This window comes from Herpailurus yagouaroundi, unplaced genomic scaffold (assembly GCF_014898765.1).
Source record: "Herpailurus yagouaroundi ecotype Mexico unplaced genomic scaffold, PumYag 77, whole genome shotgun sequence".
In the NCBI taxonomy this organism is placed as follows: domain Eukaryota; kingdom Metazoa; phylum Chordata; class Mammalia; order Carnivora; family Felidae; genus Herpailurus; species Herpailurus yagouaroundi.
The window spans coordinates 17,607,335-17,632,573 of NW_024412388.1; the positions used below are offsets into that span (position 1 = coordinate 17,607,335).

A 25,239-nucleotide genomic window follows, 5' to 3' on the forward strand; every position below is an offset into this window, starting at 1 on the left:
CCTCCCAGAGGGCAATGAGGAACCTTGGAAGGGCCTTCAGCCTTGCCTACTGGCGTCCAGGAGGGGAGGCCAGGCGGTAAATGGGATGGGCAGGAGTGAGGCTAACGGTCAGGGCTACCCCTCTCCCCGTCAGCACGCTAGAGCACACATGGCTGTCCCCCTGAGCTCTACCGCAGAGACCCTCAAAACTGAAGGTTCATCAGAATCACCAATCACCCCTAAAAGGGTTTAGTAGATCTGGGGGGGGGGGGGTCCCAAGAATTTACACTTTATTTCTTTAGTTAGCGATTTAGTTACTTATGTTTAAGTGATCACCCAACCAATGTGGGGCTCGAACTCAAAACCCCGAGATCAAGGGTTGCATGCTCTTCCGACTGAGTCAGGCAGGAGTCCCCGGAATTCCCATTTTTAACTAGTTCTCAGGTGATGTTGCTGGTTGGGGGGACCCCACTTTGAATTTTAAATTTTTTTTCTTTTTCAACGTTTTAATTTTATTTTTGGGACAGAGAGAGACAGAGCATGAACGGGGGAGGGGCAGAGAGAGAGGGAGACACAGAATCGGAAACAGGCTCCAGGCTCTGAGCCATCAGCCCAGAGCCTGACGCGGGGCTCGAACTCACGGACCGCGAGATGGTGACCTGGCTGAAGTCGGACGCTTAACCGACTGCGCCACCCAGGCGCCCCAAGGGGGGACCCCACTTTGAAAACTGCTCTCTAACAGACCTTCCCATTCTCACCCAAAGGTCTTTGCTATTTTCGTCTCCTTGGGGATGCTCTCCCTTGGATCTTTGTCACCTCCTCGGAGAAGCTTTCCTTGACCACTCACGTACTCGTACTCTAGCCCCTAGGTCACTAACATCTTGCCTGTTTTGTTTTCTGTACAGCACTGGTCATGCTTAGAAATTATCCCGTTACTGTATTTATTGACTTCTTTATTTGTTGTGTGTTTGCCTGTCTTAGAATACAAGGCTCCGGGGGTGGGGTGGGGGGCAGGGATCTTTCCCTGGGGACCCAGGACAGTGCTTGGCATGCAGTAGATTCACAGGAGATTGTTTATTAAATGAAAAAGCAGGTAGGGTGGGCTTCTGTCACCTGGGGAATCTGCTGGGGGTTTCTCGCAGTGGAGGCCCCAGTGATGGGCACCAGAGGAGGAAGCTGTTTGGATATTGAACTGAGTGGTTGACACAGGTTAGAAAAAGTCATCCTCTTTGGTTGGGGGGGGGGGAGGGACAGGGTGGGGTGAGATAGAGTTTAAAATAGGTGACCTTTCAAGCAGATGTGGGAGGAAGGAAGGGCCCACTGACATCACAGCTGAGAGGCCCAGAGCTCCGTTGTGGTCCAGGGACTGGGGCCACTAGAGAAGGCCCCCGGCCTGAGTCACTCCCACCTGTAAATCAGGAGACCAGGCCAAGCCTGGAGGTGGGGGTGGGAGGGTGGTCCTGGGGTAGTCTGGGGACAGGGAGAGGTGGCAGTGGCTGCCCAGCCTGGGTCCCCCTTCTTTCTTGCCTCAGCCCTCTCCTGCACTTGCCCACTGCATTATGGAGGCCTGGGTAAGACACAGGTCCTCAGTTTCCTCATCTGGGAAATGGGGGGAAGGGAGGAAGGAGGAAGTCCAGGCTTCTCCGCATGCCACGGTTGACCTCGCCCCAGCTATTTACCTCATATGTGCCTGCAGTTCTGCAACCAGTCCTGCCTTAGGCTTCCATTTGAGCTCTTTGTCCAGTGCCCCCTACCCTACACACGCACACACACACACACACACACACACCGCCCTGCCCTCCCTTTCTAAGCTGATGCTCTTCATCCTCCAGGTTCAGAGTGCTGGGTACGGGCAGAACAACAGCATGGGCTTTGGAGCCTGACAGAGCTGCTTCCGGATCTGGCTGTCCCTGATTCCCCCTGTGAATCTTCACTCTTTTGACCTCAGCTTCCCTCCCTGTAGAGTGGGTATATCTATTGCTTCTCTGCCTTTTGGCTAAGATCAAGTGTAGAGTGGCTATATCTACCTTCTAGATTGTGGTGAAGGTAAAAAAGCCGATTAGGGAAGTTGGTTTCTTTTGCCCCTTTTTTCCAATTTTTCTTCTTGTGGCGAAATACACAAACATAAAATGTACCATGTTAACGACTTTTAAGCATACAGCTCAGTGGTGTTCGATACATTCATACTGGGCAGCTCTCACCGCAATCCATCTCCAAACCTTTTCATCTGTGAAACTGAAACTCTCCCCACAGCCCCTGGCAACCTCCATTTGACTTTCTTTTTCTTTTCTTTTTTTTCTTTTTCAAAAGATTTTATTTTTAAGTAATCTCGACACCCTACGTGGGGCTTGGACCCACAACCCGGAGGTCAAGAGTTGTGTGCTCCACTGACTCACCCAGCCAGGTGCCCCTCCATTCCATTAGCTCTCTGAATCCCACTACTCTAGAAGTGGAATCACGTGGTATTTGCCTTTCTGTGACTGGCTCGTTTCACTCAGCATCATGGCCTCAAGGCTCATCCACGTAGAAGCATGCGTCAGGATTTCCCTCCTTTTAAAGGCTGCGTGATATTTCATTGGATGCGTATATCGCATTTTGCTTATCCATTCATTCGTCAGTGGGTTGCCGTGTCGCTGGGTAAGACACAGGTCCTCAGTGTCCTCATCTGGGAAGCGGGACATTTGGGTTGCTTCCACATTTTAGCTGTTGTGGCTAATGCTGCTATAAACACTGGTGTGAAAACATTTCTTTGGGACCCTGCTTGCAATTCCTTCAGGCGTACACCCAGAAAGGGAATCACCGGGTCAAGTGGTAGTTGAGTTTTTAATTTTTTTGAGGAGCTGCCAACACAGTGGCCTACCACTTTACATTTCTACCGACGGTTCCCTTGCCCTTTTCCCCTCCCCTAGTTCCAACTACTGCTGCCCTGAAGTCTTTCAAATTTTCTCAGCATGATTGAATTCCAGTAGCACTGACCAGTCCTCGGGCTAGACCGCTAGAGAGCCCTTTGACCCCAGCCTGGCTGAAAGCAGAGACCGGTTCCCGCACCACAACTCTGCCTCTGGCTCAGACCCAGTAGCAGAGCGGGAAGGTCTACCAAACATCAAGTATGCACCAAGGGCCCTGGCAGGTACCTCACATGCATCATCGATTGGCCCCTTCATCCTCATTACTATGCAGAAGGGTTACCATGCCCACCAGGAGAGCGAGCTTTGGGAAGTGTCCTGACTTGCCCAAGCAAAGATTAGGGAGCAACGAGGCTGGGGAAGTGGGAAGGGCCCAGTGTACAAAGGTTCTTGAATACATTTTATCTTGAGGGCAATGGGGAGCCACTGCAGGTTTGAGACAGGGAGACAACATGATCCGACATGGGCTGAAAGCTGAGCAGGGTTAAGGATTACGGTTTGATTTCTGCTTCCCAGAGTGCTAAGGAGGGAGGCTTTACCTTGGTAAAGAGGGAAGGTGATACAGGCAGGGCAGATGGGGACAGAGCTGGCACGCGTGACCTAGAATGAGCCATTTGAACTTGAGCGGGGAGCGGGGAGCTTGAGGCGATTTCCCGTTGCCTAATGCAAGGCGCAGTGTTGTCTCAGGCACTTACTTTGGTTCTCTGAGTCTCAAGTTCCTCATCTGTAAGAGGCAAGGTCACAGTACGACCTCCTGGGCAGCTGTGGGAGTTCAGTGAGATCACCAACACATGCAAAGCATTTACTTAGGCCAGACTGGCACACAGCAAGTGCTCGAGAACCACCGAGCCGTTGTGGGAAGCGAGGCACCGAGGCCCCGCCATTATTTTTATTGCAACCCTCAGGCTTGGGGGCAGCCTCCCAGGTAGGCTGGGGTCTTCAGCCCCCAGGGAGCGTTCGTTCCCAGGCCTGGCTTATTTCGCGTGGGATCTGTTGGATGACATTTCTCTGCTTCCTGGTGGGGACGGTGGGAATGGCAGCCACGCATGCAGGTGCCACCTCCCTGCCCGCCCACCCCCTCCCCTCCCCTGCTCCTGCTCCTCTCCACCCAGGGTCTATTTCCAGCAGCCCGGCTGCCTGAGGCCAACGCCAGGTGTGGGTGGTGAGTCAGAGCCAGGCTGGCCCTGGGGGCCTAAAGCTGTCACAGCTTCCCTCCCTTGGCCTTTCCCAGCAGCCCTCTGGGCACTTTAATGGGGGAGGGAAGGCCAGGTCAGTGCCAAAAGGTCCCTCATCAGTGTTACCAAGAAGACACGGGGACAGCGCCCCAACATGCCCCAGATCTACCTCTCTCCTGGCTGGAGGTGGGGGCCGGGGGGGGGGGGCACGGCCCATTCAGCTCCTCTCCTGGTGTACCTCCGTCCAGACCCGGCATGTAGCAGGGATGTAGTAGGCGTTCGCTGACAGAATGAGCCCACATTTGTACAAGACTTTGGAGGAACGAGATTTGCTTTTGTGAGGACAGAGCATAGGTTCCGAGACAGAAAGACAGGCAGAGTTTATGTGACCCCGGGCAGGTGGATTTGCCTCTCTGCGCCTCGGTTTGCTCATCAGTGAAATAAGGATAGTGATGTGTACCTTCTAAAGGACCACGGTGAAGTATAAACGAGGCCGGCCTCAGAGAACTAGGCCTTATACGGTATCGATAAGAACATCGGTCACATTCTGTGGCAAGTGTATTTCCATATCTGCTCCTCCCTGGGTGGTGAGCAACGCTCATTTTTGCTCCCCCTCGTCAGGCACTGGGCCCGGCACAGATACAGTGCCCCGTCCACGTTTGTTGCATGACTGACTGACTCCATCCAAGGCAGGAACTTGTGAGGCTGAATGGTGGTAACGGTAGGCCACAGCAGCCAGGCGCTCACTGTCCCTTCAGCACCTGTACGCCCAGAGCTCTTGTGGCTTATGTCATCACATTCTCACGGTGCTCCATAAGCAAGGACTGTACTATTACTCTCCCCATTTTACAGATAAGGAAACTGAGGTTCAGGCGTATTATTAAGTCACTTGCTCATGGTCGTGTTGACCTAGAGGTGGAGCTGAGACCAAATACAGGTCTGTTTGGCCTCCCGATGTTCTCGGTGGTCCCAGAAGAGGGAGTTGGGAGGGCACTGCTAGCGGGTTTCTTTGCTGGTCTGTGCTGCCTTGAGGTAGCCTGAATCTCAGGACCCTAATGGCCTGTCTGCACATCTGTGTGCCCCCACCAGTACGTACTGAGGACTCTTAGAAACGGGACCGCGTCTCCCTCACTTTAGGGACTCCAGGGCTCGGCACAGGCTGTGGGAGGTGCTTAATGGGAGCTTCCTGGGCAAAGGAGTGGTCTTTGGTCTTCTCTGTTGACTGGGTCCGACACTGTGGAGATGGCATAAACCACTCCACGTGAAGGCACTGAATGTCCGGGCACCAATCCAACACCAGCTGCCAACAGCAGGCACACGAGCAGGGTCACTACCCCCAGCTAAGCTGGCCTCTTAGAGTCAATACTGTCCTCCGTTTCAGAGTCTCTTTGTCCAGCCCCAGGTCAGCTCTCCCTCCCTCAGCCTCCCGGGACTTCGGAGCTCCTCTCCCCACCCCATGCCCCGCTGCTCTCACACCTGGCCAAGCGGGGACTTGCTTTCGAGGTCACTGAAGCGGCTCTGTGTCAGGTAGGCTGGGCCTTTTACATAACTGCTTTGAGTCTCTGAGCCTTTATTTTTTTTTTAAGCTTATATATTTATTTAAAAAAATTTTTTAATGTTTATTTATTTTTGAGAGACACAGAGACAGAATGCGAGTGGGTTGGGACAGAGAGAGGGGGAGACGAATCTGAAACAGGCTCCACGCTCTGAGCTGTCAGCACACAGTCCGATGCGGGGCTCGAACTCACGAGCTGCGAGATCATGACCTGAGCTGAAGTCGGACGCTCAACCGACTGAGCCACCCAGGCGCCCCAAAGCTTATTTATTTTTGAGACAGAGAGAGAGAGAGAGAAGGGAGAGAGGCAGAGAGAAGGGACAGATGATTTGAAGCAGGCTCTGCCCTAACAGCACAGAGCCTGACGCAGGGCTTGAACTCACAGACCATGAGATCATGACCTGAGCCGAAGTCAGACGCTTAACCAACTGAGCCACCCAGGCGCCCCGAGTCTCTGAGCCTTTAGTTGTTGTGATGCCCCAGCTTCTAGCACAGTATCAGACACATAATAGGTGCTCAATACATATTTGAATGACTAAGTCTTCGGGCTCCATGAATCTGCAGGTCTATTGAACTCCGCTGGTAAAACTCTGGATTGATGTGTGTGGGTGACCGCGGCATTTCTGAGCTTCTGATGGAACCAGCCCTGTCCACCCCAGAGTCCACTGCGGTGTGCTGGACAAACAGTGGACATTCCCACATACAGCCTCCCCCCCGCCACTCCCTCCCCTCTGTGCACACCCAGATTTTGACGAAACTCAAAAAATCATTGTGGGGGAAGCGAAGTCCTAACGTGATCTGTGATCATCACAATTATTGACCCCGGAACTAGCCGCTCACTCGGGGCTGGAGGTTTACAATCCTCTGCTGCTGGAGACTCCTTTTGTTCTGTCAAGGAAGCAGATTGCAGAGCACGGGGTGTGAATGACATCGTTACAGGACTCAGTTGGTCATCTCTTGATCTATTTAACAACAATTTATGGAGCATCGCTAAGTGCCTGCCCCTTGGGGATGCAACAATGAATGAGTTCTGTGGGAGAGACAGGGAATAATTAAAAAAAAAAAAAAAAAAAGAGGATACATAGTAAGTGAGAAGATGCCGTATTAAGATAAGTGCCACCTAGGAAATCAACAGGGTGCTGAATTAGCGGGGCCAGGGAATGGGGGTTACCTTAGCAAGGGGTGTGGGTCAAAGTGGGCCCTCAAAGCTTCATGGGAGAGCTTTATCTGAGCTGCACCTGGAGGCTAAAAAGGTGCTGACCTTGCAAAAAGCGGAGGGAAGAGCACGCCAGGCAGAAAGAACAGTCTGTGCAAAAATGTTGAAGGGGAAAGAGGAAATTGTGGATGTTTTAAAAATATTTTTAAAAAAGAAAATCAGGGGCTGGCTCAGTCAGACTCTTGATCACAGGGTTGTAAGTTCGAGCACCACGTGGGACACGGAGGTTACTTTAAAAGAAGAAAACTCTGCAATTCTTTATTGTTAATGCCAGATTAATTTCTTCATGCAACAGACAAGCCCCTGCCCTACTGTGCAGCCGGCCCTGTGCTAGTCCCCAGGGACAAACAGAGACGCATGAAAGGGACATTCTTGTCACACACATCCTGGACCGGGCGCCCCACGGAGATGAGCTGGTCTGATGTTTGCGAAGGGCTCCCGGCTTGGATCCTTGGGGAATCCAAATAAACCCCGGAGGTTCTGGAAGCCCAGGCCTCCGGCCAGCCAGGCTCCAGGCCTGCAGAGGAGAGAGGCTGCTGCTTCCTGCCTCTCCCTCCCCCACCCACCTGGGCACAGAGGCTCTTTCGTCCATTGTTCCTGCTTCCTGCCCATCCGTCTCCAGCTGCTGGTCTGAACCCTGCAGATTTACACTGACAAGCGGATGCTTTTACCAGGACCCTCGAGGGGGACAGGGAGGGGAGTGGCCTGGGACTAGAGGCAACTTGGGGGAGGGAGGGCCAGAGCTTTGTGACAAGGAAGAGTTTCGAGGTGTTAGACCCTGAGGGCTGAGAGGAAGGGAAAAAGCCTCGGTCCCCAAAGGCTCCCTCATGCTGGGAGAGGGAGTGATTAATGACCCCGGACTCGGCAGGGCCTCCATGCCCCTTGGACAGGGTTCAGGTTCAGCAACATCCCCGACCCGATTCTGATGCGCAGAATGAGCACTGGACTTGGAGTCAGGAGGCCTGGGTTTCCACCTCCACCGACTCTCAGCTAGCTGACTCAGACAAATTTCTCAGCCTCTTCGGGCCTCAGTTTCCTCATCTGACGGGTGGGTCTAATAATCCACGCCCAGCAGTGTTGTGAAAATGAACGTGATCTTGTAGAATAGATGGTTGCAAAAAGCCACTAAAATGAAACACATTTTCTACCCCTCTACCCGCCCCGCCCCAGGCTCTCTTACCCTATGTAGGGCTCCTGTTGCAAACTGGCTCCTGTTAAGGAGGGGGGGGGGCTTGACGGAGCACCTACTGTGTGCCAGCCGCTGTGCCAGTGTTGAAGAGCAAGAGTCAGTTCTTGTTCTCAAGGGAGACAGGCGAGCAAACAGACACGTGTCACGTGACCGGTTAAAGCTGTTGAGCATGCCAGCCTGCTTGGGTCTATGTCCCAGTGCTGTCATTTACCCGCTGTGTGCAGCTGTAGGCAAGTCACTTAACCTCTCTGTGCCCCAATTTCCTAAATGTGCAAAATGGGGGCCAGTAATTACCCGCCTCATAAGACTGTGGTCAGGATTAAATTATTTGATGCTTGTTTTTTTTTTTTAATTTTTAAATGTTTATTTATTTTTGAGGGGAGGGGGACAGAGCACAAACAAGGGAGGGGCAGAGAGAGAGGGAGACACAGAATCCGAAGCAGGCTCCAGGCTCTGAGCTGTCAGCACAGAGCCTGACGCGGGGCTTGAACTCCCGAACCGCGAGATCATGACCAGAGCTGAAGTCGGACGCTCAACCGACTGAGCCACCCAGGCGCCCCAAATTATTTGATATTTGTAAAGCATTCAGTATAGTATATGTTATATGATATGCCTCAATAAATAAAAGTTATTATTATTATTATTATTATTATAGGATCTGCATTTCACCCAGAACGACAGGAGTCTGGTCCCGGAGCTGAGCCGATGCTGAGTGGGCATGGGTGTCTGGCTGTCCTGCAGCAGTGTGGGACCACACACCATCGGTCCAGCCAAAGCTGCCACGTGCATAAAGCTGAAGCAGCTCCTGAACCACAGGGTCAGGAGCGTCACACGGAGAGCGGCAGCCATGCGGCCCCACCAGGCAGTGACATCTGGAAACGTGGCAGCGGTGAGCTCTCGCTCCCAGGGGCTAGGCCACTGCCTAGTGTGGTCTGCACCACGCTGTCGGAGGGGCTGGCTGGGCCGGTCACACGCTGGCCATACGGGTGTAGACCCCTGCCTAGCGGAGGGAGAACCCTCAACTGGACATCAGCTCCCCCTCTGCCTGGGTGGGAACAAGAAAACTCGAAGAACCCGTTGAGCCCCAAGACAGAGGGAGGACTGGGATCAGAAGGCATTGCGTGAGAATAAACTCCTGGAGCCTTCTTCCCCTCGGTACAGTCCAGGGTTTGCAAGGGACGAAGACCCCTCAGCCCTGTTCTACTGACACCCATATAGTCTCTGGAGACAGCGACTCATTTCAGATCACAGCCAACTCAGGAGAAGAGTAGACTCACTGACCACTGCTCTTGCCCTATGGGGAAATGCTGCCCAGGGATCGTTGTTCAGTTGTGACTCAGGAACCACCAGACCTAACGAGTGGGAAATAATCCCATACGTTAATTAAAAGACAAACTATCAGGGTGTCTGGGTGGCCTCAGTCGGCTGAGCATTGGACTTGGGCTCAGGTCATGATCTCGCGGGCTTTGAGTTTGAGCCCCGCATCCGGCTCTCTGCTGACAGCTCGGAGCCTGGAGCCTGCTTCAGATTCTGTGTCTCCCTCTCTCTCTGCCCCACCCCCACTCATGCTCTGTCTCTCTCTCTCTGTCGAAAATAAATAAACATTAAAAAAATTTTTTAAAGGGACAAATTATCATATTAAAAAGAGTTCTTATTAGTGGTGCTGCTGAAGTCAACACAGAGTGGGGAGAAGGTGGCCTGAGGGACCTGCAGCCTAGCCAGCAGCAGAGCTGAGGAAGACGGGAAGAAGAGCTGAGCCTTAAATGATGAGTGTGAACAAAGTAGCAATAGGAACCTCCTCCCGCCCCCGCCAGGAGAGGACGCATCATGAGCAAGGACGGGGGTGAGAAGCAGCGCTGGATGCTCCAGGGACCTGCAAGGGAAGGGAAGATTCAGCCGGAGGCACAGTGGCAGATGAGGCAGGGATGGAACTCGGGTCCTGTCAGCCACGTTAAGCTGTCGGGTCACGATGCTGTAGACAAGCAGAGGGTTGTAAGCAGCGGAGGGACAGAGCAGATGTTGAGTTTTGCAAACCGCCCTGGTTGAGGGATGGCAGATGGATTGGAAGGGTGGAGCCTGAAGACGGGGAGATCACACAGGAGGCTGTTGCAGTGGTGCTGTGGGTAGTAAGAGGGAGGGAAGGTTTCCTGCGCCTTGGGGGGTGTTAAGTAAGAAAAATACTCCTAAAGGGCCTAGCACAGTGTCGGGCACATAGTAGGTGCTCACAGCTCGCAGTAAATGTAGCTAAACGCTGAGGGTCTGGACTAGGGCAGCGGTGGTAGGAATGGAGTAGGGGATTGGCTTGAGAAACACTGAGAAAGGCAAAGCTGCAGGAATCATCGATGGGCTGGCTGCAGGGGTGAGAAAAGAGGGGTCCGAGAATCCCTTCAATATTTACGAAGCACCCACCATGCCTGGGAGGCTGCTTTTAGCTGATGATCCCGCATCCACCAACTTTTTGTGGAGCACCTACTATGTGCAAGGCACCTTCCTAGGTGCTGATGCTATAAAACCAAGCAGAGCTGGCCCCTGGTCCCCTGGAGCTCACCGATAAGACTTCATTAACAGTGGAAGGACCCGAGGCCTCTAGGGCCTCTGGAGCTGCCTTCTGGCAGATTCTCTTGGTGATCGCCAGGCTTTTCAAACCTCACACCCCCCAAACCGGAGTCCCACACCTGCCCTTCCCGCCTGCGCGTTTCCCCACCCCCAGGAAATGACACTACCACCCACCAGGTGCTCAGGCCAGATGCCTGGGTGGCCCTCCTAGTGCCTTCTTTCTCTCTACCCTCTACCCCACCTCCAGCCCAACCCATCTGTAGCTCCCGTGAAATGTATTTCCAAAACCCACTTTGAGTCCCTTGAGTTCTCTCCCCATCTTAGTCCAGGCCACCGGGCCTCCCACCGGATGCCATTTCCACTGCGTGGCCGGTCTCCTTGCTGCTTGAGCCTCCCCTCATTATTCCCCACAACAGGGCAAGCTTCCTTCTTTTCTCAAGTAATCTCTGTGCCCAATGTGGGGCTCGAACTCACAGCCCCAAGATCAAGAGTTGCGCGCTCTACCGACTGAGCTAACCAGGTGCCCCAAGTACAAGCTTCTTAAAAGGCAAACCACATCTCCTGATGCCACTGCTGAAAACTTCGCTTTAGTGGCTTCCCACTGACCTGGAATCAAATCCATGAACCTAAGAAGCCCCCCAAGCCAGCACAGGCCTGGCCCTGCCCTCTTCCCAGCCCCTCCTACAAGTCCACACCCCTTCCCTCTCTGTCCAGCACTGGTCTTCCAGCTTCCAGATCCGCCAAGCTCCTTTCTACCTCTGGGCCTTTGTACATGCTGGTCTCTCTCCTGGAGATGCCCTTCCCCCCATTCTTTGCTGTACTCATTCCTTCTCACTGTCCAGTCCCAGCTTCAGGGCCCCCTCCTTCCGGAGGTCTCCCTGACCATTTCAGTCTCGCCCGTTCCTCTTCATCTCCCTACTGTTTGTTTCTCTTGGAGCACTTTTCCCGGTTTGCAATTATTTTATTTGTCAACTTTTGTTATCTGTCTCCCTGCTCCTTGGACTAGGATCCTTGAAGGCAGTGTCCTCCGTCCTGGCCCTGGTGTTCCGAGGGGCACCTGCCCACCCCCCTAACTAACTTTCACTGAACACTGAGTTCGAAGGGTCCAGCCATCTCGCCAATCCCCCACAGCACCCCCCAAACTCCCCTGTTGTTCAAACAGGTGGAACTCTCTCCTCTCCCCCGCCTCAGCGGAATAACTTGTGGGTTATCTTGTCATCTATCAATCTCTAATAAACCGAGTTATTTTTAGAACAGGTGAAAGCAACGATCTCACATCTCTGAGAAGATTTTCCACTCCCATCTGACTTTCTACTACAATTTGGTTTCCTGTGGTGGTTGCGGAGGCTGTTAAGCTAGCAGGCTTTGTTATTCTGGGGTGCAGAGAAGGGCCTACAGAGAAAGCCTAGCCTCCTCTCACACCCCTCGACCCTGCACCCTGCATGGAGAGAGGAACCCGGTGCCTGGGGCAATCCCCTGGCAGAGGACTCTGGGAAGCCTGGAGGAAGCCTGACACTCACTGTGTGTCATTTGCCTCGTCACTTTCCCTTTCTGAGCCTCAGTTACTCCTCTGGAGGGTGTGGGAGGGTTAATCACTAAAGACCTCTGACTGGTAAGATTTGGATAGAACCATGAGCCAGTGGGGGTTTTTTTTCCGTCCCTGGACATCAATTAGATGACATCAGTTCTTTCTATGAATGAAATGTAGTCAGTGCCTATTATAGCACGTATGCAAATATATGTAAATTAATACAAAATAAAGGACCCCCAAAAGCTTCTGTTCATAGAACCGAGGTCTGGTCAGACCTGGGGTGGAGGGAGAAACTTAGCTCATGCTTTCACCCTCCTTGAATGCCTCCCCCCACCCCCCACCCTACAGAGAAGGACCTGAGAAGGACCCAGGGAAGGGAGGTGACTGGCCTAGAGTCATGCAGCCAAACACTGACAAAGTGTTTCAGCAGCCAGGTCTCTACCCTGGCATTTTTCTCACCTGCCCTTCCTTCTGTTCAGCCCAGGCCTGGGGCTAGAACCTAGCTCTAAGGGAAGGGAGGTGCAACCTGTGGCCAGGACAAGGTGCACTGGAATAAACTTCATAATGAAGTTCTACCAAAATACCCTGTATGCAGATCGGGGAGAAGTCCTTTTGGTTATGTGATCAGGGTGAAGAGGTCCTTTGAGTCACATGTTGAAAAACTGGGATGTAGGGAGATGATTCCCTGTAGAGGGGACAGTGTACCCCAAGGAGCAGATGCTGAAAACAGGAAAGCACCATCATGCTCAGGCATTCCTGCTTATAAAGACAAGCCTCCATGGTGTCCCCTGCCAACCAGAATGTGCCCCCCCCCCCCCCGTCTCTTTTAGATGGAAATTCTGGAACCTCCCCTGCCTGTAGGATAGTGCACATGTAGGGAGGTAGTGAAGAACGAGCCTGGATAGCTACCTGGGGACCAACATGTCCAAAGTCTGAAATGGTAAGCTAGGGAATCATCCGGACTTTGTTCTGAGAGCAATAGGGAGCCACTGAAGGTTTTAGAGCAGTGAGAGAAGTCATCAGATTCATATTTAGGATGACCCAATTGGTGCTGGTAGCAGAGAAATCAGTTCGAAGACCGGGGACAATAGTCCCAGTGGTAAAGGGAAAGGCCTGAACCGGGCCAGGGAAGCAAGAGTAATGCAGGGATACTTGTCTCAATGGAGTAGTCTGAGCCTGTTTGGATAGGGAGGCAAGGGAGAGGACTGAGAACAGTGAGTCTGCTTAATCCGGAGAGGAAGGGAGCTGAGGCCTCTCCTTTCCATCCTTCTCATGACTGGCTATTTCCCCAAGCTGGTGCCCAGGCAGGCAGGAAAGGGGGTGCCCAGGTCAGTGGGGCTGCTGCCTGCCAGGAATCCAGGACAGAGGGCAGCTTGACTTTGTTCTCTGGGGACTTTTATTCTATTTCTCTAACTTGTTAAGGAAAGACCTGGGAGCCTTAGGAGACCACAAGTCAAGTATTTCCCAAACATTTATTTAGTACTCACTAGGGCAAAGTATTAGTGTGGGGGACAGACATGCTGAGGCCAAATTTCCTAAATCTCAAACTGTGACGTGAGATGTGCATAGGATTTTTTTCCCCCAGACTTGATATTTATCTATATGACAAGCACTTTAAGGACATCTGTTATAGGTTGGGTTACGTCCCCCCAAAAGTTATGTTGAAGCCTCAACTCTCAGCACCCCAGAATGTGATCTTATTTCGGAAGAAGGTTGCTGCAGAGGAATTACTTAAGATGAGGTCGTATTGGAGCGGGGTTGGCCCTTAGTCCACTCTGACTGGTGTCCTCCTAAGAAGAGGAGAGAACCACACAAGGGGAACACTGTTGTTGACAGAGGCAGAGATGGGGGTGATAGAGCTGACCACTACGGAATGCCACCGACTGATGGCCACCAGAAGCTAGGTGGAGGCAAGGAAGGTTTCTACCCAGAGTCTTAGACAAGGTGACCCTGATGGTACCTCGATTTCAATCCTCGAACCTCCAGAACAGAGAGTGAATAAGTCCGTGTTATCTTAACCCCGGCTTTGCGGTACCTTGTCACAATGGCCCTAGGGAACGAATAACACGCTGAAATCAATCACATTTAACTTCGGCCACTGCCCCCACTGATCACCACTTGAAAGGCGGGGGCCTTTCTAGAACAGACACGCCCATGCCACTCCTTTGTTCAAAACGTGTCCACAGCTCCCCAGTGCCCGGGCAACGCTTGGAGGGACTCCTTGCCTGGGCCCCACATGCTCCCAGCCTCTCATCTCTGCCCTTTGCCCTCTGCTATCAGCACGATACACCATTTCCTCAGGCCCTTCCTCTTATTACCCCCCCCCCCCGCCTCCACCACCACCTGTTCCCCCTTCCCTGTCTTCGGTAGAGTGGTTAAGAGCAGAGTGCCTGGTTTTGAATCCCGGCTCCCCCATTGCCCAGCGTCCAGCAGTGGCACCTTGGGCAACTTTTTGTCTCAACGCCTCAACTTTCTCACGTGTAAAACGGGAATACTAGCCGTTCCTATTTCCGAGAATGGAAAGCCATAAAAGCCTTGAAAGGGTTTAGTCTTTTGATCTGGCACACGGAGGAGCAGTTATATTACCTCCCTTATGCTTGGTGTGCTGTCTCCCAGAAGGCCTCTCTGTCCACCGCCCCTCCCCCACCCCCCACCCCAGGGGATTGTGTCACCCACGTATTGTACCTGTCTCATCATATTTCTGTCTTCACCAGGTTGTGCACTTCTCTGGGCAGGGAAGAGGCCATCCTGCATCCCTACATCTGAGCATGCAGCAGGTGCTCAATAAATGCTTGCTGCGGTAACTACCCAGCAGAGCGAATTGGCCAAGGGGATCTGGGAGGTAGGGCGTGGGGACAGCTTTCATAGGACAGTCGGCCCATCTGTCTGGAAGTGAAAGTTGTATTGTTAGTTCTGAGAGCATGAGAAAGAAAGCGAGAACCAGAGAGAAAAAGGCAGTGGGCAGAGGGCAGAGCCCGTGCCCCGCTCCGGCACCCCGACCTTGCCCACCAACCCCAGCACATCCTGCCCCTCCCCTGTTGTGCCCCTCCAAATGCTCACCCACGCACACCTACCCCATCCCCAGCCAGCGGCTTCCTCTGACACACATTTTCCATTGCTGGGCGGGGCGGAGCCCTTCCAGGTGAAAACAGTCTCCGGGGTTTCCTTTTCGGGGTCCTTCCCCCAACGTTCCAGTCCCTGCCGAACCTACCTGTCAGCAGCCCCTGACTTCAATGGCACAACATCGGCCTGGGGCCAGAACATTCAAGGCTATGTGAGGTGCCGCCTGGTGTCTCAGATCAGGTTCACAATGGTGACTCAGGATGCTGGCTCCGCTGCACTCGAGCTGTGTGACTCTAGGCAGGCCCCTTCCCCCCTCTGAGTCCCCTTTTCTGTAAAAAGGGGTGGTGATGCCAGTCCTCCGGAACTGTGGTGGGTTTTCCGTGGGACGATGGGAAGAGCATGAGAAAGCTCTACCAATCTGATTGTCCGTGGGGACAGCGCAGGTGTGCCGTGGCAACAGGGAAGGTCCCCTTCCCCAGGCCCAGGGCTGTGCCAGGCACTAAGGGGTTGAGAGCGTTTGGCCTCCAGTGTTGCTGAGTATGGATGCGGAAGTGGGGCCTAGAGTCTGGCGGAAAGAACAGGGAAATGGGAGTGAGACCTGAGCTCACCCCCGCCCCCCCATGACTCTGTGACTTGGCATGTCTTATCTCCTCTCTAGACCTCAGTTTCCCAGACTTAGCATCGCGGGACTAACTCTGATGCCTGTCTAGGTCTTCCAGGTCTGAAATCTCAGACCTCCTAGAACCCTCCACCACCACATTCACCTCCCTCGCATAGACGAAGCGTCTGCCTGCCTCACTGGGTTTGAAGGAAGATCGCAGTCTTACTCGTTGCACACTGAGCATCCAGCACAGGACCAGGTGCAGAGTCAATGGTGAGGGATGGGGGGGGGGGTGACAGGACTGGGGGGAGGTGAGTGAATGGGGAGAGGGGGGAATGAGGGAATTGGGAGATGGATGCTGGAGGAGTGGACAGTGGATGGATGGATGGTTGGATGATGATTCTACCGGCAGGTGGACAGCTGATGAAAGTGAACTGGTGGGTGTTGAATACTCAGCTACTGATCATGGTTTTTAGCATCACACACACCCCGGGCTTGCCAGGGACCTCCCCTACTTGCAGCCAACGTTCCATGGCTCTGGTTTCTCCTCCAAAGCACAGACTTGGGTCTAAGAATCCTCCGAGGACTCTCTCCACACGAGAGCCTGGATAAGCTGCCCATCACAAGACCTTACCGGGCTGCCCGGGTGGCTCAGTCGGTTAAGCATCCGACTTGAGCTCAGGTCATGATCTCACAGTTCGTGGGTTCGAGTCCTGCGTCGGGCCCTGTGCTGACAGCTCGGAGCCTGGATCCTGCTTCGGATTCTGTGTCTCCCTCTCTCTCTGCCTCTCCCTGACTCACGCTCTGTCTCTGTCTCTCAAAAATAAATAAATATTAAAAAGAAGGAGAAGGCCTTACCTTTTCATCCCATCAAAATTTCCCCCGCATCGGTGTGAAAATGACAGTGACTTATTCACTGTGACCCTACATACTCAGGAGTGGGTGTTTCTGGATGATATGGTGTTTTGCCTAGGGAGGAACCGCTGAGTGTGGTGGAGGCGAAGATGCCAAGTTGACCTGCTGGCACCGTCCGGTGCGCCTAGTCTGTTACCTCTGCAGACCTCCAGTCCAACGCAGGCCGTGCCTTCCAGCCATTAACAGCTCCCCCGGCAAGAGACTCTTACAACTCACCAGTGGTCCCCAGTTCTCTCCTGCCAGCCTATCTTCACGCCCTCCCAGGGACCCTAGACCGAACAGGGGTCAGAACCCAGTTTGGTGGGTTACCCTCCCCCACTCTGTCCCATGGACTCAACTGACGTAGAAACATTACAGGATTTGGGGTCAGAGGTGAAGTTCACCTCAGGTGAAGTTTTAACTTTTTAGCCCTCGGCCAAGTCTTCACTCTGGGGAGCAGGGGTTGGCCCAGAGACAGAACAGGGCAGCGGGAAGAGACAGGCTTTGGAGCTACAGAGACGTGGGTTCACATCATGCCCCCATCGGGGAGTGGGACCTCGGACAAGTGACTTAACTCCTGAGTCTCTGCTTCCTCATCTGTAAAGTGGGGGGAAACAGCCCCCTGTGGCTCCTGAGCCCCTGAAACGGGGACCGGCCGAGCGGAGACGTGCCGTGCATGTAAAAGACGCACTGGGCTGTTTAAGACTTAGGGGAAAAAATGTTAAAATTCTTAAGGATTTTTGTATCACTTTTAAGTGATATTATACATTGATAATACCTTGAAATATTGGGTTAGATAAAATTTGTTATTAAGAATTTTTTTTACCTTTGAGGAGGTCCCTCTGCTATGCAGCCTTCTCAGCCTCCCTCAGAGTTTGAGGGTTTCTCTTGCCTCAGGGTTTGTACACGCTTCTATAACGGCTTCTTAGCAAATATTGTGGTTGTCTGTTTAGGCGTCTGTCTCCCCATCTAGTCCATGAACTCCTTGGGGTCAGGAGCTCTAGCTCCTTTATCTCTGCTCCCAGCTGCCTGTACGGGGCCTGGCACACAGCAGATACTCAGCCAAAGTTACTCAAGTGGATACGTATGTACATGTGAAACCAGGGTGAAGTTTTGTATTCTACCATACCTGGAGTCCTTGACGAATACAACAGGATACATGTCACACTAAAACCATGAGCAGGGCCTTGGCAGGAAACAGATGATACACTCAAGTTGAGAAGTTTGAAGAGGGTTTAATCAAGAGACTATTACCAAAGACGCAGGCAGGATTCAGGGAGACCGGGAGGGATGGTGCAGTATCCCAGGGCTGGCCACAGTGGGGAGCCGTTACCACCCACGGCCTGAAGGGTGAAGAGGGAGAAGCGACCCGGACTCAGGGCCAGAGATGTATGCACGGGGTCGCCTACCAGGAGCCAGAGCCTTTGGGTGAGGGACACAGCCAACCCGTGCAACCCTGTAGCAAGGGGCTGGGGGAATCACTATGCCCCATTCTCCACCTGCCCTCTGCCTTCCTGCCCCACCCAACCAGAACCAGAGGGCAAAAGAGGCCATTGATGGCACCCCAGAGTTCACCTGCCAGGGCACAGAACAGGATGGAGAAGGGCAGAGGGGAGTTCTAGAGGGGCAAACAGAGAAACCCAGCACTGTGGAGAACATTATACCCCTGGGATCTTTGAAGGCCTCTGGACATCTTTATAGAGGGCCAGACACGGTCACCACCAACCACAATCGTTAGGTAAACAACTACTGTATGCTGGGTGCTGTGCTAACCCATTTTCCAGGCTCAGGGAGTGCAAGGAACTTGCCCGAGGGTACACAATAGGAAATGGTGTAGCCGGGAATGGAACACGGGTCGGCCCCCAAACTCAGGTTCTCATCACCTCTTCTCAACCACACATCAGGCACTGTGCTGAGTACTCTGTCTGCATTATCTCTAATCCATCAAAATTCTGCAGGGTCATGTCCTTTTCCTGTCTCAGAGAGGTCGAGTGATTTCTCCAGGGCCACACAGCTCGTGGGGGATGGGAGTGAGGCGGAGAGGCAGGGTTGGTGAGTTTGCCATTAATTAGGGCAGGTGAGTGGCAGATTGCATGGCGGCAGCCTCAGGGATTATTTTAGCCCCAACGGGTAGAGCCACCTCTCACCAGGTGCCTCCTAGAGTCACTCCCCAGCTGCAACCACAGGATTTAGATTTGCAGAGCTGGGCAGGGCCCTCAGCATCCTCTAGGCTGACTCTCGCCTGTGACTCTAAAACTAATAATAATTACGGCAGCGGCAGCCGTGGCTTCCAGAGCCCCTGATATGTTCATCCATTGTCTTTCTCTACACTGTCACTAAATCTGACCATGACTTTCCCCTGAGGGCTGTGTGCTGTCTGGAGGCAGGTACCGTGGGCTGTTCAGCTTGCAGATCAAGAACTGAGGCTGAGAAGGAAAGGGCTTGTCCACGGTGACGCAGCAAAGCAGACCCTATGCAGCCAGACCCGCCCCCGGGGCAGCGTATGCCCCTAAGAAGAGCGCCGGTTTTGGAGCGGGACAGGCTGGGTTCGTCCTGGCTCTGCACCTGCCGGATGCACTGACCTTGGGCAAATCACTCTTGGGTGTCTTCATCTGACAGTATGCACGCACGCGGCGTGGTGAGGATGAAGTGAGTTGTTGTACATAAAGCCCTTACAACGGAGGCTAGAACACAACAGGCGTTATCACCCCCTCCTAGTCCACCGAGTTTTCCCACCACGGCTGGGGAGGCTCTTAAAGTCGTGCTCTTGGGTGACCCTGGCTTTGGTAACCGACTGAGCAGCGGCCGTGCCCTGCTTGGTACGCACTCTTGCTTGCCTCCTCTGGCGCTCACCATGCCCCCATTCCCACTTTGCAGGCAAGGAAACTGAGGCCCAGAGAGAGCTAATGAGCTGCGTAGGCCTTCACACCTCAGAAATCGCAGCCAGGACGGCCACACCCAAGTCGAAGCCGATAACCCCCCCCCCTCTGCCAACTGCAGGAAACCCAGATTGTTATGATTATTGGTATTGTTGTCCAAAACAATACTCTAGACGGCGACAATACAACAATCATGCAGGGTGCTTATTTCCATTGGCTCCACAGTCATCCCGCCGCCCCTGTGGAGGGGGCCTGGAGCTTTAAGAAGAGGCTCCTCGAGCAGGATGAACAAACAAGCAGTGAAAAGCTCACAGCTGGGCCCCAGGTGCTGGGAGAGAGAGTGGGGCAGGAAGCGGGCAGGCCATTTCTTTCTTTCCTCTTCTTTCTTATTTGTTTGAGAAGCAACTTTACTTTCTAAATCGGTCATTGTCACCCGTTGGCCCCCGCCCCACCTGGGCCAGGGCCTCTGGTGACAGGGGCTCAAGAGGAAGCTCTAGGGGGCAGGAGGGACGAGGGCACTAGGTGTGGCAGAGCCAGGGGGGCCCAGCTGGACTTGGGGGGGATGGGGAGCTCTTCCCCGGCAGGGGCCTCATGGATTCCCTGCAAGTGACCTGGCAGGCAGTGCCTGGCTGCGGTGTGACCCGAGTCCTTCAGGTTCAGCTGCCAGGCGCCCCTCATAAACAGGAAGGTATCAGGGCAATAGTTAAGGGGCATGGCCCTGGCATCAGACCCATGTGGGTTCCAAGCTCTGTGACCTCACCTCTCCGAGCCTCTGTTTTCTCACCTGTAAAATGGGAGGGGTTGTTGTGACAATTAAGCATAATTAAATAACATGACCAATGTAAACCACGAAGCACATTTACTAGCACTTAGCATATTCACCAGCTGGAGATTTACTTGAGAAGCCGACAGCTATCGGGGAATTAACAACGTGCCAGGCACTTTTCAAGCATCCTAAACGTATTCATTGACTTCATCAGCACCGTAACACTCTTTCCACTTAACAGATGAGAAAACTGAGACACCGGAGAGGCCGAGCGTGTTGCGCACACAGGGGCGGATCCACATTTTGCAGGATGTGAGTAGAGCGTATACCACACTGGGGAACCCCGTTAAGAAAAATAATAGGAAATTATGAATACAAAATGATGCACAAGGCCTCGCAAGGGAGCGACCCAAGGCTTAAACTTCATGAGCCTGACCTTCAGTCTCCCTCTAAGCTCTAGACCACACAGCTAGCAAGTGGCAGAGCCCAGGTGGCCAGGCTCCGGAACACGCAGTGCTATAAAGGCAGTATTAATAGTAGACGAGACAGGAGGCCTCTACCAAATGTCGTACAAGGTGCCAGCAAATAAGAGGCAAGACTTTCACTGTGCTTGCTGTGTGCCACACGCTTCTAATTTAACCCTCCAACAACACAACGAGGTGGGCAACATTATTACCATCCCCATTTTACAGACGAGGAAACTGAGGCTCAGGGAGGACCAGTGGCTTGCCTGAGGGCACAGAACTAAGAAGGGACAGAACAAGACTCGAACCCAGGCAGCCGGACTGCAAGGGCTCTTTGTTTAGCCACTGTGAGAACTGTTACCTCGCTCATCATTGGGGATCGGCCCCTCCAGCCGTCATCCTTCAGCTCCCTCGGCAAGTCCTGCCATCTTTTACCTGGCAGCAGATTGGGGCGGGGACAAGACACCCTGGCTTTGGAGTCAGAAATGCCCGCACACTAGTCCTCACCCTGTTGCCTCCTAGCTGGGAGCCCCTGAGGCAGACTTTTCCCATCTCTGAACCTCAGTTCTCTCTTCTGTGAAATCGGATCGTATGATTTATAGGGCGGGAGAGTCTGGATGGACGATTACTTGGTACGTTTTGTAATGTGCTATCAGTAAACCAGGTCTTATCTGTGCGTACTTCTAGGCCTCCTGGCTGCCGTGGATAAAACTTCACAGGGTAGTCTGGAAGACCAGAGACAGGCAGATGAAGTGCCTGGTCCGCACTAGGTGTTCGGCACTGGGAGAGATTGCCGCCCTGTAGGCAGAGGAGAGGTCATTTGTGACGAGAGGACTTTGGAATGGAGAAAGAGCACAGGACCAGGTGTCAGGCAACCTGCGTTCTAGATGGCTCTCCGCGACCAGCTCGTTGTGTGGCCTTGGACCAGTCACTTCCCTCTTTCTGGGCTGTTTCCCTATTTGTAAGTTACATGCGTCATCCCCCCAATGCATGAATGAAATCGTCTCTAAGGGCCTTAAGAGATCGGATTTCTGCATAAGAGCACAGGACTGTCTTCTGGGGTCCTCTGAGGGCTCTTCCTGTGGAGGCTCCCCACTTCCCTTGGGGTGCTCTTCATGGCTACCCTTGAGGCAGAGAGGAGGGTTTGCAGTGAACTCTCACAGCTCAGCGGCTCCGACAGAACCACGGTGTTGTGGCTTAGCATGTGGGCCCTGCAGCCAGACGGTCTCGATCTAACAATCAGTTTCCTCATCTGTAAAATGGGGATGAAGATAACAGACTTCCTTATCCCCATTTTACAAATAAGGAGAGGTAGGTTCCAGGAGGCGCCACACTTGCTGGAGGTCACGGCTCCCACCTTACGTTTGTCCTACTGTCCCTGCCCCACACTCTCAGAGGCGTGACGTTCCCTGTGCGGGAACCCTGGCTCCCCCTGACCTCCTATCTCTCCTCTCTCCTCCATCCAGTGGGGTCAGGCCCCTGGGCCAGGCCCGGTGCCCCCACGTAACAAGCAAGGGACTCTGAGCAAGCCTGGGCCCCCCGCCCCCATCCACGTAACAGGGACAACACTCCCTACCTCATGCGTGGAAATAGATGTTTGGCACACTTAGTGCCTGACCCACTATGAGCACTCGTGAAATGTCAGCTGTTTCCGTCCTTCACCAGCGTCCTTCAGACCCAGGTCAAATTCTGCCCTCTTGGGGCGCTGTCCTCGTGCCTCCACAGGACCGAGTTTCTCTGGGCTCCCACAGCCCAGTCCCTATGGCGCTTATGACCTTACAGCCTAACTATTAGCTGTGTCTGTCCCACACTACCTCAGACTCTTGCGTCCTAGCCTTCTTGCCATCTGCTGTGTCTCGCATAGGGACCAGTATACAGCAGGTGCTCCATTAAAGACTGACTGACTGAATGAATGAACGGTATCTCAGTGATGCTGAATTTATTAGCTGTACTTTCCGCCCTCCCAGGACAGCAGGAATCTGCGTGCTTTTATTACCGCCGTATCTTCCACCAGCACCTTACGTGGCTCCCATTTATTGAGCCCTTACCAGGTGCCAGGCACCGAGGTAAGCATTTCTCAGCGCCAGCTCACCCATGCCCCTCAGCCACGGCTGGGGGGAGGGTTCTGTTGGAGTCCTCATTTCCCAAATAGGGAAACAGGCTCTGCTGGGGGCAGGGGGTAGCACCTGTATTGGCTGAATGGGGGGGGGGGGGGGAGAGCCTTTCCGCTTGGGTGGGTGGAGCCCAGAACAGTAGGAGCCTGGCGCCCCTTCCAGAATTTGCCTCTGCCTGTTCCTTCCTCGCAGGACTTCTCTCCTGCCTTGAAGACCCAGAACCCCTCTCATACTCCTCAGTCTCCTTCCCAAGTTCTGTTCAACATCGGTGTTCCCCAGGGTTCTGCCCTCAAGCCTCGGGCTGAACGGAGGCAGGGATGTAGTTCGTCGTGCCGACCTGGCGTATTCCCAGTCCTCCTCATTTCCTGTCCATGGGGGCCGGCGGGATGTCCATCACAGGGCCCTACAAGCTGCGAAGGGCAAGGAGGCCAACCACAGTGCCACATTCTCCTTGGTACAGTGACTGGGCGGGGGCTGGGCGTGTGATGCCCACTGGGTCAATCAGAGCCCTTCCTGGGACTGTCCGTCCACACAGCCAGTAGGGCCACTGGCCTTTCCTTCTGAAGTGTGAGCTGACAGTGTGTGGACATGTGAGCATCCTTCCTGGGACTAGAGAGGGCCCGTCTGCCGTGGGCTAGAAAGAGGCCCATTCTTAAAGACAGGCGGAAACAAACAGAACTGACTGATGGGGTGGAGAGGAGATAACACAAGGAGCCCCCTGAGGGTAGAAACTTCCTCTCCACCCTATTAGGAACCCTGGATCCAGCAACGCCTGAAGTTGACATGCCCTTGAAACTCCAAGGTAAAGGAGCCACTAAATTCTCGATCTCTCCTTTTCCTTTTCAATCCCGTCCCCCCCACCCCCCCACCCTTAGCCTGGTTTGAACTGAGTTTCTGTCGCTTACAACCAAAGCTTCCTAATACAATATTCTCTCTTCTCTCTCCCTCTAGCATCTTGCGGATGAGGTTGGGTCTTATCTACTCCCACATCCGGGGGCCTAGTACAGAGAGCTCTTGAAGAAATGGATGTCTGACAGGTACCCTGAAGGTGACCTCACCCTGCTCCTTTCCTGGGTCCCCCATCCCAGTCAATGCTGTCACTGTCTACCTCAGGTTCCAGAGCCAGAAAAGTCAGTTGTCCTTACCTTCTCTCCCTCAAACTGTTCTACTGTAAGTTCTGCTGTTCTGTTTCAGAAAGCTCTCTCCCATCTGTTCCCCTCTCCAGCTCCCTTGCCACTGCCTTGCTTTAGACCCCCTTCAACTCACTGCGACAACTTCAATCAGTCCTCTCTTTTTCCTTCCTTTATCTGTCCTCTCTACCTACTGCCACAGCGATCTCTCTAGAACCCACACCTGATGACATCGCTCCCCTGCTTCGAACCCTGCAGGGTTCCCCATCAACCTCAGGAGAAGTCACACTCCCTATGGTGGCACTGAAAGCCCTGCCCTGTTTCCTCCCTCCCGCACCCCTCTCTTCCCACCCTGCATCTCAGACACATTTCATGCCCTTTCCCTGAACACACTACATACTTTCTTGTCCCCAGACTCTTCTGCTAGAACTGTCTCTGCCCGGAATGTGTGTCCCCTTCTCCCCACCTGAACTCCAACCATTCCTCAAAGAAGTCCTCCTCCCTGTATCCTCCTACCCTACCCCTAGGGAGTGCACTCCCCAACCCCTCAGTGCTCCCACCACACCGTTGCCTCTTGGCTAACTGGACGGTGAACCCCCCTGAGGATAGGATCGATCTCTCCACCCTTATGCCAACGAGGCCGGATGTGGTGGGCTTCTCCAGAGAAAGTGAATGCCAAGTGATCCTTCTCATGGGGCTCGGAGACTCACCGGCTAAAACTAGTTAGGTTCTTGACGAATCTTTGACCCTTGAGGACAAAGAGGCACCTGGAAAAAAAAGAATAATTTCGGTTCTCTGCACGTGGACAGCACTGCATAGCTGACAAAGCGTTTCTGGGTTCCTCGTTTGGTCCTCGCATCCATCTCTATGGATTGTCAGGGAAGGTGTTATCAACCCCACATCACAAGTGGAAAACTCGCATCAGGTAGGGATGGAACCAAACCCCGGTCTTGGGAAAGCCCCTGACTCTCTCAGCCCCTCAGACTTTTCTGATCCAAGCCCTCCCCAACCTCCGCATTTCCCAGATGGGGGCTGCCAGGCACAGAAGGCCAGCGTACCTGGATGAGGAGGGAGAACGCGGCTTCCGGGCCGGGCTAATAGCAACCATCGTGACCACCGTGACGGCGCCCGCCCTCACTGTGCACGAGCGTTGGGGGCACTTCGCTAGCATTAACGGGCTCACGAGGAAGAGTTAATCGTTCTCATTTTGCAAAGGAGGAA

General features: G+C 53.5%; 1 long non-coding RNA gene across 2 annotated transcripts; it reads right to left on the reverse strand.

Annotated features, from left to right (window-relative positions):
- Positions 1-362: 362 nt before the first annotated feature.
- On the reverse strand, positions 363-16,466 carry LOC121023044 (uncharacterized). 2 transcript variants are annotated; one of them, XR_005787221.1, is made up of 3 exons: positions 14,793-16,466; positions 11,517-14,157; positions 363-374 (listed from the first exon to the last, which is right to left on the reverse strand). It is a non-coding gene; the product is annotated as an uncharacterized LOC121023044 (long non-coding RNA). The 2 variants fall into 2 exon arrangements; XR_005787219.1 differs by lacking the exon at positions 363-374 and having other exon boundaries at positions 12,295-14,157; positions 14,793-14,993; positions 15,319-16,466.
- Between the last annotated feature and the right edge of the window lie 8,773 nt (positions 16,467-25,239).